Source organism: Galeopterus variegatus, unplaced genomic scaffold (assembly GCF_000696425.1).
Source record: "Galeopterus variegatus unplaced genomic scaffold, G_variegatus-3.0.2 Scaffold1256, whole genome shotgun sequence".
NCBI classification, from domain to species: domain Eukaryota; kingdom Metazoa; phylum Chordata; class Mammalia; order Dermoptera; family Cynocephalidae; genus Galeopterus; species Galeopterus variegatus.
Window position 1 is genome coordinate 359,026 of NW_007727367.1, and position 6,998 is coordinate 366,023.

The following is a 6,998-nucleotide window of genomic DNA, read 5'->3' on the forward strand; positions in this document are numbered from 1 at the left end:
GCTGGGCTGGGGTTGCGTTCAGCACATGGGATCCGAACCCTCGGGGGGAGGGCCGCCACGCTCCCAAGCGGCACACTCTCCAGTGCACCACCGGGCCGGCCCAATACTACTTTATTTTACTGCTCAAGTTTCCCAGCTCTGGCATATATACTTTTGCTATATCTTCTTGATGTATTGACCCTTTTATCATTATAAAATGTTCCTCTTCATCTCTAATAGTGTTTCTTTTCTTAAAATATATTTTGTCTTATGGTAATATAGCCACTCTAGCTCTCTTATGGTTTCTGCTTGCATGATATAATCTTTTCTTATCCACTTCCTCTCAAACTATTTGTGCCTTTGAATCTAAGGTATGTGTCTTGTGGACAACATAGAGTTGGTCTTGCTTTTTTATCCAGTTTGACAATCTCTACCTCTTAACTGGAGTGTGTGGACCATACACGTTTAATGAAATTACTGATATGATTAGAATTGCATTTGACATTTTCCTATTTGTTGTCTACATGTCTCTTTTTTTGTTTGTTTTTATTCCTCTGTGACTGCATTTCTTATCTTAAGTTTTTTTTATTGTACCACTTTATTTGCTGTAATGATTTATTGATATGTTCTTTCAAGTTATTTCCTTATTAGTTTCTCTAGGGGAGAAGTCAAGAAATTATGGCTCATGAGCAAAATCTGGCTACTTCCTATTTATATGGCTCACAAGCTAAAAATGGTTTTTGCATTTTAAAACCACTTCAAATTGGGGGGAAAGGGCAAAAGAAGATTATATTTTGTGGCACATGAAAAGTATATAAAATTTAAATTGCAAGATTTATAAATATAGTTGTACTGAAACACATCCATACTAATTCATTTATGTAATGCCTATGAATGCTTTTCTCTTTAACTCTAAATTTGAGTAGTTGTGATAGAGACCTAATGGACCACAAATACTAAAATATTTACTATCGGTTCTTTACAGAAAGTTTGACAACCTCTGCTTTAATCCCTATAGCAACTACTCTAATAACACAACAAAGAGGGAGGTAATAAAATCAATAAAGGATATAGCAGGTAATTATAAAAGTTATTCAGTTAATCAAAAAGAAGGGAGGAAAAGAAGAAAAAGGGAGCAGATGGAACAAAGAAATAAAAGTAGATAGTAGATTCTACAAAGATAGTAGATTTAAATCTAACCATATGAGTAATTCCATTGAACAATAATCTAAACATCCCAAATGTAGTAGCCTGAATAATGGCCTCCAAAGATATTAAATTCTAATTCTGGGAATCTGTAAATATTACCTTGTACAGTAAGAGAGACTCTGCAGATATGATTAAGATTGTGAGATGATAAGATTTCACTGGCTCATTTTGCAGTCCATAAATGCAAAAACAAGTGTCCTTATAAGAAGAAGGGAGGGGGAGATGTGAGCTAGATATAGAGAGGAGATGGCTATGTGAAGACTGAGCTGAGAGAGACTTCAAGATGCTGGCTGTGAACATTAGACTGATGCAGCCACAAGCTAGGGAATCTGCAGCCGCTAGAAGATGGAAGAGGCATGGGCAGACTATCCCATAGAGCCTCCAGAGAGAGAACAGATGGGTTGACACCTTGATTTTGAACCAGTGAAACAGAGTTTGGATTTTTGGGCCTCCACAACTGTGAGTGAATAAATTTGCACTGCTTTAAGCCAGCAAGTTTGTGGTAATTTGCTACAGCAGCCATAGGAAACTAATACACAAAGTAAAAGGCAGAGATTGTCAGATTGGATTTAACGAAAAGCAAGACCCAACTATGTGCTGCCAACAGAAAGACACCTAGACATCAAGACACAAGTAGGATAAAAGTAAAAGCATAGAAAAGAACATACCTTGCTAACAAGAATCAAAAGATTGCTTCAAAATTCATAAAACAAAAACTGGTAACACTGCAAGGACAAATACACAATTAGAGTTAGAGATTTTAACACTCTTTTCTCAATATTTGATAGAACAAGTAGGCAGAAAATAAGAAAGAATAAGAACATCTGAACAACACTATCAGCCAACCTGTTCTAAGTGATGTTTATAAAACACTCCAGCAAAGAACAGAATATACATTTTCTCAAGTGCACGCAGAACAATTACCCAGATAGACCATATCTGGGTCATAAACGAGTTTCATTAAATTTAAAAGGAGTCCTATTTAAAATATTCCTATTTAAAATATTTTCCATATTTAAAATATATTCTCTGGCCACAAAGAAATTAAATTAGAAATCAATAATAAAGAGATATTTGAAACATCCCTAAGTACTTGGAACCTAAATTCTATACTTCAAACTAGCCCATGGGTTAAAAATAAAAATTAGGGGCCGGCCCAGTGGCACACTGCTACAGTGTGCCGCTTGGGAGCATGGCGGCGCTCCCGCCGAGGGTTCGGATCCCACATACAGACTGGCTGCTCACTGGCTGAGCAAGGTGCGGGCGCAACACCGAGGGTTGCGATCCCGTTGCCGGTCCCGGTCCGGTACGGGCATGACACTGAGGGTTGCGATCCGTTGCCGGTCACGAAAAAAGACAAAAAGGAAAAAAAAATAAAAAATAAAAATTAAAAAAGGATACCAACAAGTATTTTGAATTAAATAAAATGAAAAAACAACAAATCAAAATGGGTGAGTAAAGAAATACTTAGAGGGAAATATGTAGTTCTAAATGCTTACATTAGAAAAGCAGAAAGACTCAAATCAATGACCTCAGCTTTCACCATAAGAAACTAGAAAAAAATAAATAAAATAAAAAGGAAAATAAACCCAGAATAATCAGAGTAAAAACAAACAAATCAGGCCAGAAATCAATGACATAGGAAAAACAAACAAACAAACAAACAAACAAAAAACCTAAAGAATCCAAAAGCTATTTTTTTTGAGAAATCAATGAAATTGATAAACCTCTACTGGATGTGAAAAAGAGAAGACACAAATTACCATCAGAAATAAGACAAGTGAGGCCACTACTAATTTTACAGATACTGAAATGAGAAAAAAAGTATTTAGGACATATATATCACAATAAGTATTAAAAATTAGATAAAATGACAAATTCCTTGAAAGACACTAATTACTAAAGCTCACTTAAGAAGAAATAATAATCTGGGTAGCCCTATATCTATTTAACTTATAGTAAAAAGTATGTACATTTAGAAAACTCCAGGTCCAGAGGGCTTCACCGAGAAATTTTACCAAGCATTTAAAGAAGAAATAATACCAATTCTAAAACAAACTCCTCCGGAAAGGGAATACCTCACAAGTCATCTTATGAGTCAGCATTATCCTGTTACTAGAATCAGAGAAGGACATTGCAAAGAAACACCAATTTCCCTTATGAACAGAGTATCAAATATTCTAAACAAAATTTTTAATTTTGCTAAATTTTAAACAAACTGTTTAAATCCAACAATGTATAAAAAATAAAATATAGGGCCGGCCTGGTGGCGCACTCGGTAGAATGCGGCGCTTGGGAGCCTGGCGGCACTCCTGCCGAGGGTTCGGATCCCATATAGAGACCGGTCCGCTCACTGGTTGAGCGCGGTGCGGGCGCGACACCGAGTGTTGCGATCCTGTTGCCGGTCGCGGTATGGGTGCAACACCAAGGGTTGCGATCCCGTTACCGGTCACGAAAAAATAAATAAATAAATAAATAAAATATATCAAGCTGACTGGTTAGCTCAGTAGTTTAGAGCACGTTGTTGCAACACTAAGGTCAGGGTTCAGATCCCCATACCAGCCATAAGCCAAACCCCCCCCCCAAAAAAAAAAAAAAAAAAACATGGGATTTTATTCCAGGAATGCAAGTTAGTTTAACATTCAAAAATCAGTAAAATTCTTCTTGTTACCAGAAAAAAATCAATATATTGATTAAAAACCAAAAGATCATCTCAAAAGATGCAAAAAAAGCACTTAAAAAAATCTAAGATAAATTCCTGCTCAGAGGTTTGGATACCCATACAGGCCAGCCCCCAAAACACACACACACACATATACACACACAAACCAATAAAAACAACTTTGGCTGGCTGGTTAGCTCGGTTGGTTAGAGTATTATGCTGATAACACCAACGTCGAGGATTCGATCCCTGTACTGGCCAACTCCCAAAAAATAAATAAATAAAACAACTAGCTAAATAAATAAATTCTTGACAAAAACTCTGAACAATGAGATGAGGAACACAATGGGATTTCCACAGTCTGATAAAGGATATCTACGAAGAACCTACAGCTAACATCTTTCCTAATAGTGAGTGACTGAATGCTTTCTCCTAAAGATCAGGAACAAGGTAGACGATGTCCACTCTCACCACCTCTAATCAGTACTGTACTGTAGGTACTAAATCATGCAATAAGGCAAGAGTAAAAGAAAAAAGCAATGAAAATGAAAAGGAAGACTTAAATTGTCTTTTCCCAGATAAAATCTTCTACAGAGATGATCCTATTGCTGCTAGATTAAGTGATAGCAGAGTCAATTGTGCATTTTGTTGAATCAGTTGTATTCCTTAATACCAGCAACAACTGGAAGTTAAAACTAAATACATAAAAACAAAAAACAACATATTCACAAAAGCTTTAAATATATGTGTATGTACTTAGTGCATTGATCTGACCAATAATGAACAAGGTCTGTACACTGAAAACTAAAAAATACTGCTAAGAGAAATTAAAGAACACCTAAATAAATAGAAGTATATAATTCATATTCATGAATCTAAAGATACGATGTTGTTAAAAAGTCATTCTGCCCAAATTAATCCATAGTCAACACAATCCCAATCAAAATCACAGCAGCCTTTGTTGTAGAAATTGATAACAAGACTGTAAAGTTCATATGGAAATATAAAAGACTTAGAACACGCAAAGCTCAGCTTTGAAAATGAACAAAGTTAGAGCACTTTTATTTCCTGACTATAACTTTTAGGCTGCAACAAGCAAGATAGTGTAGCATTGGCTTTAAAATACATAAACAGATCAGTGGAACAAAATATAGAGTCAAGAAATAGGCCCATCCATATATGATTAATTGAATTTTTACAAAAGCACAAAGGCAATTCATTAAAGAAAAAATAGTCAGTGAAATTGCTGATCTACTTGAAATACCACATTCAATGTACATCAAATTTTCTTATGCTTTTGGATCTATTTCTAGATTATATATCCTGTTCATTCTGTTCAATTGGTCTGTTTAAGCACCAGTGTAGTATTCTTTTAACTGAGGCTAGTACCACCTCACTGATTTTTTTTTCCAGAGTTCACTATTTTTACATGTTTGTTTTCCTATACGAACTTTAAAATCATCTTATCTAATTAAAACAGAAGCTCCTGGTATTTTAATTAGAATTTCATTAAATTAATAAAAATAACAGGGAAAATTTCTATCTTTATTAAATTAGTTTTCCTTTCCAAGATTATGGCATGTCTTTCCACGTATTGAAATCTTTTATGTCCTGCACTAGTAATATCCTCATGAAGGTTTTGCACATTTCTTAAGCTTATTTCATTTTTTTTTTATTGTAACGTAGTTGATTGTACACATCTGTGGGATACAGAGTTGAAATCAATACCTGTGTGCAATACATATATTATGTATATATAGTATATGCAATATTATACAATGTAATCGTTCTTAAGTCTATTTCAAGGTATTTTATCTTATTTGTTGTTACTGTAAATATTTTCTTTCATTAAATCTGCTAGTTGGTTGCTTTTTGTATAAATGAAACCTACATGTTTCCCATCTTAATTTTGGAGCCAATTTCTTCATAATTCTGTATCTAAATGTATGTGCAAGATCAATGCTGTGAAATACTCTGAGGGAGAATCCTTGATATTAGCAATATGCTTTATTACATACCAAAGCCATTGTGGCCTGGGGAAACTGGAACAAATTAGCAGCCTGAATCTACTCGCCAGGCTCACTGAGGAATGTTGCAGCCTTAAATAGGCGCCAGGACTTCTCTGAGCCAATGTTTTCTCTTCAGAAACTGGAGTCACTGTGTCTCGCCTAGAATCTTGAAGCTCAAATTTTGATCTCTCTACGGTTGTCATCGTTTCATAAATTATTCCTTAATCCAGAGCTTCTCAAATCTGTTGTTTGTACCCTAAACAACACAGTAAATGCCTACTCTGAGGGTCTGACACAAAAGCAGAAGTCCCACAACTTAAAGTATTTCTTTTTTTTTTTTTTTTTTGTCTTTTATCTTTTTCCGTGTCCGGCAACGGATTGCAACCCTCGGCGCTGCTCCCGTGCCTCGCTCAGCCAGTGAGCGGGAACCGGTCCGCATGTGGGATCCGAACCCTCGGACGGGAGCACTGCCGCGCTTCCCAAGCGGCGCACCTATCCAGTGCGCCACCGGGCCGGCCCTTAAAGTATTTCTTAAAGTATTTCTTCCTGTCTACATTTAAGTCACACTGGTTTTGTATTCTATACAATAATATATTTATATTTTATACAGAAACCCTGTATATCAGGGTTTATTTATCAGATCAATTATTTAACATTTTCTTTTCCAATTGTTCGAGGAAGCACACTTATTTTCATTTTACAGGTGAAGAAGGGAGGATCAGAAGTAGTTAATCTCTGTCACCTACATTCAGATGATGATGTCCCACGCGTGCTCACTCTCACTCACGATCACATGCATCCTCCATCTACCTTTTCATTAAGTCACAGTCGCAGCCGGGAGACGCCAAGGCCTTGACTCCCCACTCCGAACTGCCTGGAACCAGTGGCCAGACTCACCCCCACACAAAAGCCTCGAGTGCGACCCGAGGCGTCTGCGTACTCCAAGCGCGAGCGAATGCTTGCGTCTCCGCGCAGAGGCTGGGCGAGGACTTGTAAGGTCGGGTAGGGCGCTGAGATGACACCAAACATCTTCCCTCCGGCCACTTCCACCATGTTTCTGGGTCCGTAGGCTGGACTACATTTCCCAGAAGACCCTGCTGCTCTAACCAACTCCCCGCGAGAACTTCAACGTCCAAGGG

At 37.0% G+C, this 6,998-nt stretch overlaps 1 pseudogene; it reads right to left on the reverse strand.

The window, feature by feature from the left end:
* LOC103593008 overlaps positions 1–6,690 on the reverse strand; it is a 31,319-nt pseudogene extending 24,629 nt beyond the window's left edge.
* Between the last annotated feature and the right edge of the window lie 308 nt (positions 6,691–6,998).